Source organism: Pelodiscus sinensis, chromosome 13 (genome assembly GCF_049634645.1).
Source record: "Pelodiscus sinensis isolate JC-2024 chromosome 13, ASM4963464v1, whole genome shotgun sequence".
NCBI classification, from domain to species: Eukaryota; Metazoa; Chordata; order Testudines; family Trionychidae; genus Pelodiscus; species Pelodiscus sinensis.
This window is the reverse complement of record NC_134723.1, coordinates 39,227,586-39,241,844: the sequence shown is the minus strand read 5'-3', so window position 1 is coordinate 39,241,844 and position 14,259 is coordinate 39,227,586. Positions and strand designations below refer to the sequence as shown.

At 42.0% G+C, this 14,259-nt stretch overlaps 1 long non-coding RNA gene across 2 annotated transcripts in view; it reads right to left on the bottom strand.

Annotated features, from left to right (window-relative positions):
* Positions 1-265: 265 nt before the first annotated feature.
* LOC112546101 (uncharacterized) overlaps positions 266-14,259 on the bottom strand; it is a 52,191-nt gene continuing 38,197 nt past the window's right edge. Inside the window, exons 1-3 of one of the 2 annotated variants that reach the window (XR_003089732.2) lie at positions 7,806-7,891; positions 2,957-3,101; positions 266-1,084 (exon numbers count right to left, since the gene is read on the bottom strand). This is a non-coding gene — a long non-coding RNA (uncharacterized LOC112546101). Of the gene's footprint in view, positions 1,085-2,956; positions 3,102-7,805; positions 7,892-14,259 lie in introns of those variants that run through there. The other variant, XR_012907028.1, reaches the window with a different exon arrangement.

The following is a 14,259-nucleotide window of genomic DNA, read 5'->3' as shown; positions in this document are numbered from 1 at the left end:
CATTAACCATTACCCAGAGCAGTTTCTGCCTTTCAGACTTCCATTTCTTTCTGCCCAGCATTGTAGAAATGTGACAAGTCTCACAAGAAGAGGAACTGGCATTTAGAGCTGGCCATCCTAGGCCTGCCGATCAGAACCAGCTGCGTGACACCACACAAAGAAACCTATTAGCCTCTTTGCAGGAAGAGAAACTGCACACGGTTGGCTCCCAAAACATGTCTTGTCAATAGGATGATGGTTTATTTGCCAAGGGATTCACTTAGAGCCAGTTACAAACAAAGTATCGTGAGCTGTTGTCTTTTCTGTAACACATGTAATATGATATCTGGGCTATATTCTGTTAATTGGGCAAGATGCTCCTGATGCTCATGTTCATTGGGATCCAGGTCAAATTTCTTATAAACCCAGAAAGGACATAGGCGTGCTCTGCCTCGCAACCTCTCTATTATCCAGGATTTCCTACATATGCTCTTTTTATAAATGTAATTGATGTACCCACATGTACCTGGAAGCAACTCTGTTACCTACCCCAGCCTACCTCGTCAGTTACAGTTTTCTAGTCTGCTCCTAAAAATAAAATAGATCTCAAGCTAATGGATAATGGAAGGCAGTGGGTTATCTATACTTCCCTCTCCTTACCACCTAACTTTTTACTTTGAACCACAAACCAGACTTTTGGGTAAAAAGGTGCAATACCATTTGGCTCTGTGCTCCTAACTGCCTTCTCTGCTTTATGTGATTTTTGTATTTTGGTATCTCGTCTTTTTATGATGCCTCCCGAAATCTACTTGTAACTGCAACAGTGCACAGCTCACTTCAGACATTTGTTTGCTCGATGATGTTAGTCCCCGACAGCCTATTATACCACAGCTACACAGAGTAGATGCTGGTTCTATTTACTTCTACTTTATTGATATTGATCTTCAAAGACCTACATGGATCGGTTCCCAGGCCCTTGAGAAAGTTTCTCCTTCTTATGCCTCTTGCAGCTGTTGAGCTCAGCTAATATGCTTTCACTGTCAGCAGGAGCTGGCCATAAGTGTTTTGCTGTCCAGGGTGGAAAAATGTTTGCTCTCCAATCACACTGGCAGAACAACAACAAAAAAAACCATTATACCACAAACACATACACACTCCTGAATTATGTGCAATCCCCGCCCCTTGATTTAGTGTCCCCAGAAGTTGGTACCCCCTCCCTGCTCCCCTGTCCTTAAGGCTGGCTCTGACTTCCTAGTATGGCTGAGGGGAATGTTTTCTATTTACAAACAAGCTCAGTAGCTCCTCTATGAAAAATTTCTGCCAGACTCAGATAATGGACTTTCCTTTCCCTGCCACTATCTAGTTTTTGAACTCATCTGATCTTCACCCACAATACCAATTTCCGGGGGTACACACTGTGGGTCAAGATCAGCAGCTGCTCTCACTAGTACTGACACAGTCTGGGTGTTGAGTCACCTCGGTGACCACAGATTGTGGTTTTCCCAAAGATTTTTACAGTTTCTAATGCCTGGTAGATAATAGCATCCTCAGTATCTATGGGCACTTGACCCAGCATAAGCGCTCGGCTGGGTGGCACTCCTACACCTCTATACCAGGACAGTAACTTAAGGGGTTCCATGATGTACCCGATAACAGATTTAGTAGCACAAATCAAGGTTTTAAATACCAGCAGATCTCAGAAAACAATCATAACTCCAACACTATTAAAGAAAGCAGGGACAATTTTTCTTGCAGCAAAATTAGAGGTGGTAAAGGGGATCCCAGCGGTGCCTCCAAAATGTAACCCCCTTTTTCCTCCCCGAGTTACTGGGGAGCAGGTCACACTCACAGGTGTGCCTGGGCGCCTGGTGTTTTAACCCAAAAAAGAGATCCTGAGTACCCCAGTGGTGATGGTGTTTAGCTGGGGAAAGCCCTATCCACTCCCTTGCTGCAGTCCCTTGCTGGCAATGAATGTAAAGTGGCGGTACCTCCACCTGGCTGGCCTTGTACACACACTGGTGCCTTGAGAGCCTCCAGGAATATACTCATTCCAACATAAAGCTGGATCTAATTCCAGAACAACTACAAATCATATACATCTAATAGAATACTTTAAAATAAACCATCTTTACTTAACTACACAGGGATTAACAGATTAGCAAGGAATAGCATTAACAAAACACATAAAAATAACTGAAGCTTATATAGCTAGACAACAGTTACTCCACCCCAGAGTGTGCACACCCTTAGACTCAGTCCCAGACACTTGCTTGTGTTGGCGCGCTGATGTTGCAGCTGTAGTGAGGGTTTGGTCCAGGCTAAACAGCAGCTCTGTCCCCGGCAGCACTCTTCCAGCAAGGCCCAAACTTACTGCCTCATGCTGTGCCTATAGGAAGCAGCCTGCTAACTCCCAGTTCCAACAGGCATCTAGTAGCTGCATCCAACAGCCCCTGCACTGGGTCAATGTCCTCGGCAGCAGCCTGACTCCCCCTTTGGCTCCACAGTACAAGGCAGAGTCCCAGACTGCTAGGCCTCTTCTTCAAGCACATGGAGAGAGCAGTCCTCTCTCTCACAAGAGTCCCTCCTACCTCTTTTGTTCCAAGGGCTCATGGGAATTGTAGTCTGGATTGTAGCACCCAGGGTCTTTTTAGAATAAAACAGAGGCCCCTTTATTAAGGGGACTACATAAGGGAGCACCTTGACATCAGCACCCATCCTCTCTTTTCCCTGCCCTGCATAGCAAACAGGAGGCTCCTGGGGAAACAGCTCAAGGCAAAGGGCCAGAGATGTGCAGCAGTGGGAGGAGGAGCTGAAGTGGTGTCACTTGATAGCCATGTGGCCAAACCAGTCAGGATCATCTGTCAGAGGCTCCAAGATCTACCAGTAGATCGCGATCTACTGGCTGGTGACCACTGTCCTAAAGTTATCCTCAACCTATCTTTCTCATAAGCATGTAAAAATTAATAAACATCTCTACCTGGTCAATGTGTTCACTTCTCCGGGACTTGGTTTTCACAGGGTAAATTCATCCCTTTGGTGATATCTATTGCTTCCACAAGTCCTCCGAATAAGTATATGTGTCACCCTCAGACACAACAAAGCTTTGAGGTGACCCAACAATCCTAGGGAATGAAATTCTGGCCTCAGTTAAATCAGTGGGAGTATAGGTGCTGAGCATTGAGCTGGACATGTTTACTTCCAGCTAGTTGGTAGTCACAAAAAAAAAGGGGGGGGGATGTTTTTTGGCATTATGCTACTTCTTAAAAAAAAAAAAAAAAAGATAGGAGCAAGTAAGTGACAGTCTGCCTGTGACTAAGAAAAAAAAAAAAAGATTTCCATAAGATGGTGACCATGTAGGATAATAACCCATGGCTGAGAAGCAAATAAAATTGGAAAATTTTCAAAATTCTCAAATGGGAAATTGCGGAACTATGAACTGTGGTCTGTAACCTATCCTTTAAATCAGCTTCCGTACCTAATGATTGGACGATAGTTAATGTGATGCCAATATTTAAAAAGGGCTCTAGAGGTGTGCCCTAGCAATTACAGACCGGTAAGTCTAACGTCAGTACTGGGCAAACTAGTTGAAAATATTAAAAAAAAAAAAAAAATTCAAGTGTCAGACACATGGATGAATAATTTGTTGGCAGAAAGTCAACATAGTTTATATAAAAAGAAATCATGCCTTACTAATCTGCTAAAGTTCTTTGAGGGAGGTCAATAGACACGTGGACATGGGGGATCCAGTGGATATAGTATACTTAGATTTCCAGAAAGCCTTTGTCAAGGTTCCTCACTCAAAGGCTCTTAAGTAAAGTAAGTTGTCATGGGATAAGAGGGAAGGTCCTTTCATGTGTTGATAACTGGTTAAAAGACAGGAAATGAAGGGTAGGAATAAATGGCAAGTTTTCTGAGTGGAATGGGTCTGTCCTGGGACCCATCCTATTCAACTTTTTATAAATGATATAGAGAAAGGGATAAACAGTGAGGTGGCAAAACTTGCAGAAGATACCAAACCCCTCAAGCTAGTTAAGACCAAAGCAGACTGTGAAGAGCTTCAAAAAGATCTCACCAAACTAAATGATTGGGTCACAAAATGAAATGTAATGTTGATAAATGTAAACTAATGCATATTGAAAAAAATAATCCTGACTATATAGTCTCCATCATATTGTATAATTTGGCTACAACTACTCAAGAGAGAGATCTTGGAGTGATTGTGGATAATTCTCTGAAAACATCCATTTAGTGTGCGGCGGCTGTCAAAAAAGCAAATAGAACATTAGGAGTCATTAAAAAAAAAGTTAGAGAATAAGACATAAGATATTTTATTGCCTCTATATAAAGCCATGATATGCCCACGTCTTGAAAACCATGTACAGATGTGGTTGCCTCATCTTAAAAAAAAAAAAAAAAAAAAGATATATTGGTTTTGGAAAAGGTTCAGAAAAGGGCAACAAAAATGATTAGGGGTTTGGAACGGGTCCCATATGAAGAGAGATTAAAAAGACTTGGACTTTTCAGCTTAGAAAAGTGGAGACTAAGGGGAGGATATGATAGAAGTCTATAAAATCATGACTGGTGTGAAAAAAGTGAATAAGGAAAAGTTATTTACTTATTCCCACAATATAAGAACTAGGGGTCACCAAATGAAATTAATAGTCAGCAGGTTTAAAAACAAACAAAAGGAAGTTTTTCTTCACTCAGCACAGTCAATCTCTGGAACGCCTTGCCAGAGGATGTTGTGAAGACTAGGACTTTAACAGGGTTCAAAAAAGAGCTAGTTAGATTCATGGTGGTTAGGTCCATCAATGGCTATTAGCCAGGATGGGTAGGAATTTTGTCCCTAGCCTCTGTTTGGAAATGGATGGCAGGAGAGGGATCACATGGTGATTATCTGTTATGTTCCCTCCCTCTGGGGCATCTAGTATAGGTCACAGTCAGACAGGATACTGGCCTAGATGGACCTTTGGTCTGACTCAATATGGCCATTCTCATGTTCTTTTTGGATTGCAGCAGTGTCCTAGTGAATTTTAATTACAGGGAGGCAAATTTCATTCTCTTCTGGGTTTAGTATCTTAAGCCACAAAACTTGGAATGGCCAAAATTAGATTCTATTCTTACTAGCTGAAAGAGAAGAAGAGAACGTGCTGAGGGTGTTGAAGAGATCTGTTAGCAACAGACTTGCTATGACATTTTAAAATCAGGAAAAATCACTGGAAAGGCTCTGGGTTTTCAACACATTTTTTATTTCACAATGTTTAAAACAAAACTAAAATAGCTGTTCTCAGCTGAGACCAGAATATTTTGATCTTTATTGCTGTTTTCTGCCAGCTTGTTAGCAGTAAACACTGGGCAAAACTCTAGTCCTAGTCACACACAAGCAGCTCACATCTATTTCAAATGGATGAAGTGATATTGGGCCCACTCTGTTCATTGTTATGGGCAGAATCAGGAAAGTTTTTAAAAGATTGTATTCGTTTCAGTTTCAGAAATAGAAGTGGGAAAAACAGTTTCTGCTACTGTAAAACATGATATCAAATAACTATCATAATTCCAAAAAGTTATTGCAATTTATAGGTACATTGTGTATAAAACCTCACATAAAACAAACCTGTTTTTGAAAAAGGATTAGTGATAGGAAGAAACTTGCAAATGGTGAGAGATTTCATTTTCCCAGTTATTTAAAATCAGCAAACAAGTAGGCAGGTAACTTGAGCTCATTCAAAATTGATTTTTAATTATTCCAGCCGGTGACTTCTGCATCTTTACTGACAGCAAAATCCTAATTATAAAGCAAACAAAAACCAAACCCAACATCCAGGTAGAATTTGTACTTTTCTTGTCTTCAATTCATTCAAATAGATGGATCTCTCTCTGTTTTACATATGCAAAAATATTCCATCTTTTAAAAGCCAGGGAACAGAGGTAATTTTGGTTTTGTACATCTAAAGCATGCATCATAGGACCTGTCAAAGTTCCATTTCATCCCCATCAGAACTTCTATAGTTGGTCTCCTGGAGAAACTTAAGTGGTGTTTAATTATTGTGTAGGCCTTTTGGGCAGAGGTGAATTTCACCCATAACGAAGAACGTAAGACTACCTGTAGTTATTAAGTCTGCCAAATTCAGACCTCATACATTTCCACAATTCACTAGAGATCAAGGAAGCACAAAAAAAATTGTAAACCTAATTATTTTAGTTGCAACATTTGAGATATTCTGGGATTTTTAATTATATCATAGGTGAAAAACATCAAAAACTCTTATATGTTCTCATCCAATTCCATGCAAATGGAGGTATTTTCATGTACAGGACAATTTCTGGGGATTGCGATACTCGGACATGGGGGAAATATTACTGTCACAGGCACATCACTCACCACTGTGCTGGCTCCTCTTCCTAGATGCTCTGATGATTAGGACTAGAGGGCAACACATCCTTAAGTGGTTTGTGTGTCATCTCCCTTTCCTCCGGTGGTTTGCATCCCCTCTCTAGCTCCAGGAACCACAGCATCTTCTTCGTGAACTTCGGCCAGGTCACTCCAGGATAGCAAAGTCCACTTTCCCAAGCAGTCCTAGGAAGTTTATCCCTTCCATTGCCTCAGTGCCAGTCCCTCAGGGGAACCCAGTCATGCCCTCTACTCTCGGTGCCAGCTCAACAGTTCCGAGTTTTCCTTTTCTCATCCCCACCGCTCCTTCTCTAGATTACCTCCTACCCCTCCTAATACCCTTTCTCTCACTGGATGCACCAGCTCTAAAACCCTCTTTCCCAATCATGAACACTACCTAAAGCCTCTCTCAGAACCCCTCGTTTTACTGCTTATAACCCCTGTACTTTATAAAGACCTCTCCTGTTCCGACACACTGAACTAATTCCCTAACAGTATGTCTACACTGCAGTCCTCTTTCGAGAGAGGAATGCAAATGCAGCCGAGCAAAATTGCAAATGAAGCGCGGATTTGAATTTCCCGTGCTTCATTTGCATAATCGCTTCTGGCTGCTATTTCGAACTACCCTAATTTGAGATAAAAAACGCCGTGTAGATGTGGTTATTTTGAAAGAAACCCCTTCTTTCAAAATAACCCTTAACCATTGGAGTAAGAGTTATTTCGAAAGAAGAGGTTTCTTTCAAAATAACCGCATCGACATGGTGTTTTTTTATCCCGAATTATGGTATTTCGAAATAGCAGCCAGACTCGATTATGCAAATGAAGCGTGGGAAATTCAAATCCACGCGTCATTTGCAATTTCGCTCAGCTGCATTTGCATTCCTCTCTCAAAAGAGGAATATAGTGTAGACATATCATAACTCCTCCTCCAGGTGTGGCCTGTGGCCACATTAACGACTTTTGAATCCTTTCCTCCAGTTGGTGGTTACCCCTATCAGAAGGACTTTTGCCTGTGAACAAGGGTTTTCTTTTTTTTTTTTTAAATTTGTTTTTTTTTTTATGCAACTTTGATGCAAATATGCAAGGGGCAAAGCTGTTCATTTTCCTGGAAATTTTCCTAGTCAATATTTGTGTCATGTTCAGAGCGAAAGACTTAAGAGTTGAGCTCTCCATGACACAAGTTACAAACAGCCCTTCCCACCCCAACAGGACAGTCTCAACATTTGTGCTAACAAGAGTTTCCGCTGAACAATAAAGAGACATTTTTCCACAGTTTGCAGTAAGAATTACTCACACAGTCTTGCTTTGATGCTCCATTTATAGCAAAACCTTGGAATGTACCAAAAACACCAGCTAGGATATCTTAGAACAATATAAAGTGACATATATACACCATTGTACATGCAGAGTGTATTTCTATTATTGTATTTCTTACCCTTTATGGGCATGGTCACACTAGGCTCTTCAAGTTCCAAAGCTTCTTGTTTTTTTTAAAGATTCATTTACTGAGCTGAATGTTACTGTACATGTTGTTCCACTAACCCATTGTTGCCTAAACCATTGACACCAGTTACTATGGAAACTGTTTTTCAAAGAAGGAAATCTGACATGAGATTGAAAGAAAACAAGTGAAGGAGAAGGCACGTGTTCATTAGCAAAGCATGTGCTGGGATGTGGTGTCTCACTTTTTGGGTTACTTACTATCATATTATGTTTGTCTTTATTAAATTAATGCTCATTTCTCCTGTACTGCAAACTCTAAAATCCTCCAAAAAAGCTTTTGTCCAAGCTTCCACCATCTCTTTCCCTCTAGCTTTGTTACCCTCAAACTTTCCCCCTTCAAGTCCATTCAAAATACTGCCACTAAAAGTATCTTCCTGACTTGTCTCACTTACTAGACCACCTCCATCTTAAATCCTGACAGTTTCTCCTAGCTGTCCCAAAACACAAAATTCTCTAACTTTCAAAGCCCTTCACAGTTTTGTTGTGCTCTTGGTAACACAAGGTCATTTCTCATCTTCAGCCTGCCAACAAGGCCAGCCTTCAACATCCAATTGGTCCACATCTTCCACTTCTACCTTCATGCATCCTCTCATGCCATCCCTTATGAGGAATATCCATCTGAAATCCATTAAGGCACTCCTTATGGATTTGTGAAGTCACCCCTCAAAACTGACTTCTGTCTACTGCATACAGAAAACTGACCTCTGCTACCGTAGCTAGTTGCAACTGTGGCTAACAATTGGCTAAGAGCAAGGTGTGGGTAGAACTGACAGGCCCCTGAGCCAGATGGGGGGTGGGGGAGGGGAGGGCTCCACACACCTAGAAGGGGTGGAGCCTCAAGTGGAAGGGGTGGAGTCTCAGGTGGAAGGGGCAGGGCTGTAGCTAGCCTCTTCCCACCCCCACCAGCCCTTCAGCAGCTCCTAGAATTCTAGAGATTTAAAGGCCCCAGAACTGTGGCTACTGCCAGAATAGCGATGGCAGTGGCCAGGAACGCTGGGCCCTTTTGAATTGCTGGGCCCTGGGGCAGATGTTCCCTTCCCACCAACTCTCTCCCCCCCTCCCCCCCCCCCCCCCCCCAGGCAGGCCTGGCTAGAAACTCTGCACACAGTTCACCAGTAATAAAACATGCTACAGTCTGCCTCTTTAACATCCCCTAGTTTGCTTCAGCCACCTTTTGTCTTTTGTGGCAGGAGCTATAATTAACTGTGTGTTCATACAGTGCCTAGCACCACGGGGCCTGACCTGCATGAGGAATTCAGGCCCCGCTGCAGTGCAAGTTAAACAACAGACAAGTGATGCATACAGATGTTTAAGAGGAGTAATATTTGCCAGAGTTCATGTCTGTCTCTAAGGCAACTGTCAAAAAAGAGATTTACAGACCTAATTGCAGAGGGGGAAGGAGGAAAGGAGACAACAGCCAAAAATCACTGCTTCACTTCCCTGTGATTGAGAGGGCAGGCACTTTGGATAAGAATAGATTGTTTAGTGTCATTCTTCCCTCAGTTTCTTTTGTGGAGAAGATGTGATAAACCTACACTGAACTCATCCAAACATCATCAGATTTAATTTCATCATCAAGAGGAGGACATGGCCTTATTGAAGTAGCTTGAAACTAGGGTCCTTCATTTTTAATTTAAAAGTGAAGAGCTACAGTTCCCCTTTAAAGTAAAAGCAGAACTGACCTGTATTTTGAATGGATTAGAACTGGTTGGGAAACAATTTGTCCAATGGGGTATTTGACATTTCGAAACCTTCTCTTGAATTGGAACAAAGTTTTTTCTTGTGGTTTAGAAATGCCTTTTTAATAAAAAGGTTAGATCCATCAAAATTACTCAATTTTGAAAGCAAAAGCATAAACAAAAAATAAAATACGCTAAAAAGACTTCTAGCAGAGTCAGCACGTTCATGGGAAATACGGTCATCAACGCAAGTATTTTTTGGTGAAAAACTTTTCAGCTAAAAAAGTTTTCCACCAGCTCTAACAAATCACGGGTGGCCACTCAGCTCTCAATGGAAGTAGAGCAGTCTAGACTCACCAATGTATCTGTTGGAATCTCCAATCATTTTGTGAGACAACAGGATGCTCCTTTATAGGTCTTAGAATGAAATACAGGACCAAATTGGATTTCATGTATCTTTTCCTGCTGCTCTAACTTGGTGTAAGTTGGAATTTAATTCGTAGTTCTTATGATCTGTTACACATTACATGGTAAATCTGTGTTGTCCAGAGCAGCATTACACAAAGGCTACGTCTACATTGGCAGCTTCTTGCGCAAGAACTGTTTTGCGGAAGAGTTCTTGCGCAAAAAGTCTTCCACAGAAGTGCGTCTACACTGGAATGTGCTTTTGCGCAAGAGCATCCATGGCTGTGTGGACGCTGTCTTGCGCAAGAAAGCTCTGATGGCCATTTTAACCATAGGGGCTTCTTGCGCAAGAAATGAATGTTGCCTGTCTACACTGCCCTCTTTTGGAAGAGCTCTTGCGCAAGAGGGCTTATTCCCTCATGGGGAGAGGAAAAACTCTTCTGAAAGAAGCCCTGTTTTACAACGCTGTACTGTAAATTTACTTGCGCAAGAACACTCGTGCAGTGTAGACAACAGGCAAGTTTTTGTGCAAGAATGCCTGTTCTTGCACAAGAAGCTGCCAGTGTAGACATAGCCAATACAGTTATGGTTAGGAATTTAAAATAAAAGGATGTAATATATTTCTTGTGGACATGGAGAAACTACTTTGGGTAATTTATTCGATCTCAGCCAGCTTCTGTTCAGGTGTTCCAAGAAGGTCCAGAGGTTTGCCCTTGTGTAACAATTTATGTGATTTAGGCTTATGAGTACACAGGCAATTTCTCTTTTTAAAGGCATTTCTAAAGTGATGTCTTCACTTCCCTGAAGATCAACACTGCAGCAGTCAATCTTCTGGAGTTCGATTTAGAGGGTCTACTACAGACCTGCTAAATTGAAAGCGGAGGGCGCATCCATCGATGCTGGAACTCCTACTCCTCCCGAGGAGCAAGGGCCATTGACGGAAGCATTTCTCCCATCAACCTCCTGCTGTGAGGGTTGTGCCAAAGCTCCACTTGCAGTACATTGAATCCAGCAATGTTTTTTATGTAGATATAATTGCGTACCATAAGCCAACCTTCCCCCATAGTGTGGACCTGGACTAAGTAAATTAAAGTAAGTCTCATATAGATCCACTCTCATTTTATATGAAAGGGAATATTCCATCAGTGCTGCAATTTCATATATTGCTTCTAAACAAACTAACTTTAGAACGACATTGTCACCTCTGTTCTTATCCATTAGACTCACATTTAGCCCACTGCGGTGACAGGAGTAAGACACCCACACCTTTGTCTCAGATTGTACGTTACTCAGCACACATGCTTCATAAAATGATGTCTAAAGATAAAAGCTTAATCCTTTATTTTTATTGGTTTTTCATGCTTATTATAAAATTTCATATATGTCAAATAAAAGCAGACAAATTCTTGTCAGGAAAAACAAACAAAAAATCCCTCCATCATAGCACAACATATGGCAGGACACATGAAAGTTTTAGGAAGTTACAAATGCAGAAGATGATTGGTATTAGGAGCCACTGCTGGGATAGAGAAGGCTTGATATCCTATGACTTTCATAGGGCTTGATATCCAGTCATCCACCAAAATGAAAATCCTCCTTGTCATGTTATATAGCTGCAGTTATGCTATGCTACCAGTAGATATCTGCATTAAGCAGAAAAGGGAGTGGTCTTAGAAAGAGAAAGATGGTAACCATCTTGTAATCTCTAATAAATCCCCAACCCTGCCCCCCCCACCCGAAACGCAATCGCAGTGATGATACTGTAGCAATTTTATCACAAGTCTTAAGATATTACATGTTTTTGTTTAAGGCCCCAGCTCTTGCAGATGACCCCGAGGTTTTTCAACTTTCATTTTAAAATAAAATTTTAAAAAGTAAATTCTTAGCCCCTGAATTTGTGGAGAAAAACTTTTAAATTAAATTTACATGTAACCTAAAAGCTACAAGATTGCAAGTTGAGTATATTCAAATTTAATATACATTTTTAAAGCAGTGTTTCAGTGTGGCCAGCTCATATTTTATTGTGATTCACAATAGTAGGTTTTTTTCCTAAGAGCCCAAATTCTGCAAAGGAAAGAAATTGCATCCGAATCTGAGCTTTTAAAGATGACAAATAAAAAACAAAGCAAGTCCTTCCCTAGCCCTCTCGCTCATGGTTATGAAAAAAGAGCTTCAAAATGAGATTTGAATGCCAATCAAAGGCTCAGGAACCAGAAGACATGAAGAGAACTTCATTGTAAAAGTCCCTCAAGATTTAAGCTGATCTCACTGTTCTATTTCTGGGGCTAGCAGAGAAGAGAAACAGATGCAGAGGGAGCTGATGGAAACAGCTGTCTGCTGCAGTAGCATTATTCTGTCTGCAAAACTCAAACTAACAGGAAAGTGAGGCTTTGGACTGAGGAAGGGGAAGAGAACAGAGGCCCCATAATATTTAAAGGGACAGGACATCACATGATTTTGCATGTCTGACTTATGTTTTATTTTAATACCTAGGATTGATGATAAGCATGTGGCTCCATATATTAGTACAACTGTTCATGGAAAAGCTAATCTATTATGGACAGAAAAAGAAAATTTGAGGCCTGGAGAAAACATTATCCAAAAAAACCTACTGACTCACTGTGAGACCATCTTACCACTCATAATCAACATCCAGCAAAGTGGAGGATGTCATGATCCCTCCACAGTAGAACCATCCATCTCAGCTGATGACATCATGACAATTCTCTTGTGGCTGTACAATCTGATCTTCAAGGAGCTGCATCGTGATTAAATGTCTCATAAGAATATAGAGGCTCCCACTTTTTGTTTGTATGATTGTTTGAAAAACAACAGGCTGGGATTATTACTTAATGTTGACATTCAAATGCTATTCTAATATTTCTGGGATAGCTAGGTGGACCTCCTCCCCTTATACAACCACAGTAAGTACGAATGGGGCAGTTGTCTGTGAGGTACCCATTGAAGATTTGCTACGATGATTGGTCTTTTCTTTTAGCATCTCTATGTCCTAGGTTGACATAGAAATGAACTGAGAAAAATGAGCGATCATTGTTAGTTATTTAGCTCAGACATTCTACTCCCTTCCCTACTCATGAAAACATTCTCCGTGCAACTCAAAACCAGAAGGTGGTTGAACGCTCATCAACATGAGCAGTTACACGTATGACAAATTTGCCTGCTTTTCCACATGCCTGCCTCCACATGGTGAATAGTGATAGAAATGTAGCTGTGTTAGTCTGGGGTAGCTGAAGACCACATGGTGGTCTTTCTTGAGCAGCTTGCAGTTTAATAAGCCAGTTTGCCTCATCGAGTTCAGGAGCCTTTTGTTCCCATAGGCTGGGATGAGCATGGTTACAACACTACCAACAGGTTAAAGTTATGCAGGCAACATTTAGGGCACCATTTCTACCCCCCTTCCCTCACCAGGGTGAGAAGTGAAAATTTTAGGAAGGACTGCCTCAAAGAAGTCATCTAGGTGTTGCTGAGCATTGCTGCTGTCCACCATTCGAACCCCAAAACACCAGGATCCCAAGCTTCATGTGCTGCGTGTCTGTGTTGATCAGTAACTGTCACAATATCACTTGCCTGTCACTGCAGGACTTAGTGATAAAAGTGAATACCTGCGTCTGAGGTTTTTTTTTTTTCCCTTTTAAGTGAGGACCATTGGATGGGGGCAGTTGAAGTCTTGGAGCTGCTGAATTTGAAGCTGGGAGGCATGCGTGGTCACAAAGACTAGGACCTTGGTTAGCTGCCACGGACAGCCACTGCCATCTTTTGTGCCTTGTCAGGCCTGATGTATTCCATCATGTTACAGCAGTGCAGGGCCACCATCCTGAGGGGATAAAGCAGGCCACTGCCCTGGAGCCTGGCCATTTATGAGGGTCCGTGAGCCCTGGTTTGCTGTCACTGTTACCGCAACCACTGCAGCAGTTGGAGTTTTGGGCCCTTTTACATGATTTCCAGAGCCCCTGGCAGCACAAAGGGCTGGCAGTGGGAAGCTAGCCCCCAGCTCACCTCTTCTGCCCAAGGCCCCTTCTGGGAGGGCCTGTGGGTACCCCCCAACCTTTCCCAGGAGCCTGGCATTTCTACTCTCAGCCACTGACCAAGAGTTCTCCTCTGCCTCCCCCACCTAAGCACCCTTCGTATGTTGGGGACAGGCTCCTCCCACCTCCAAATCTTCTGACAAAAATTTAGCCTGCCAGTTGGAGCTGTGTCCTGGGAAGCAGCTGCTGACACCACGGGTGGTAGCTGGTTGTGATATGGGGACTAATTAACGAACCATTCAATGAGAGCAACCTC